We start from the raw sequence: 1,000 nt of genomic DNA, 5'->3' as shown, positions 1-1,000 counted from the left end.
GCCTAATTCTTATCGGTAATGTATGGCACTTTGGACAACGTTTAATCAATCTAACTCCCTAAAAAATACAAAAAAGCTCTGCACAAATTACGAAAGAAAAAAAATCTTCAGGAAAAGACATACAGGACGCCAAGCACCGAAGTCATGGCAACGCGAGATGAGCACAAACACGGAAGGTTTTATGCGACGCTGTTGTGTACGCTACACCCTCACTGCACCTGGGCGAGCCGCAGCAGACAGAGGTCCAGGTGTGCCGCGGTGCAACCTTTCCTGCACGCCAGCTGGTCCTGAGGAGGCCCTGCAGCAGGGGCGCAGGTGGTAATGCAGGCTTTTCCTTGCGCGATGGCATTCCACTGGGTCTGGGTAGCCTTGGTGCTTCTAGGTAGGGTTTGTTCGTAGAGATACTTACATATAATCGTGAAACGATGATACAGAATGGTTTTGAAATGAAATATCTTGAGCGAATGTTCAAGGAATTAGTTTTAAGGTTAGATATTTGAATGCAAGGCTAGATATTTCTCTCTCTTTCCCTTCCTGTCTCCCTCCTACTCTTTCGTCCTTATCATCCCCCCCCGTCCTTCTCTCTCCTAGTGATTATAGGTAATATATTATAGCATAATCCATCTATCAATAAACTCATACTCACTTTAATCAAAATGGATGAATCTCCCCGATGAAAATGAAGCATCCGGGACATCCTCTGAAATTCAGACCGAGCCCTACCCAGAGGTCAACAACACCCTGCCAGACTGCCCAGCCTCCGGCAGTGCTACGAGATTCGACATCTTCGAAGTCAGCAGCACAGTCGGCCTCGTGTCTTGTAGGGATGGATATGTCTTTGACTTCAGCGTCCCGAAGCGCCTTCGGGAGTGCTCGCTCGAAACCACTGGAATAGAGGCAAATTTCACTTGCTCGGGTGAGTGTCTAAAGCTATTGTTGTTGTTTAAATAATTTCACTGCTGAAATTGTATTTAATTTAATTTATAAAACTATATTCTGT

The sequence above is a fragment of the Penaeus monodon genome, chromosome 21, assembly GCF_015228065.2.
Source record: "Penaeus monodon isolate SGIC_2016 chromosome 21, NSTDA_Pmon_1, whole genome shotgun sequence".
NCBI classification, from domain to species: Eukaryota; Metazoa; Arthropoda; class Malacostraca; order Decapoda; family Penaeidae; genus Penaeus; species Penaeus monodon.
The sequence above is the reverse complement of the archived record's forward strand: the minus strand, read 5'-3'. Positions refer to the sequence as shown.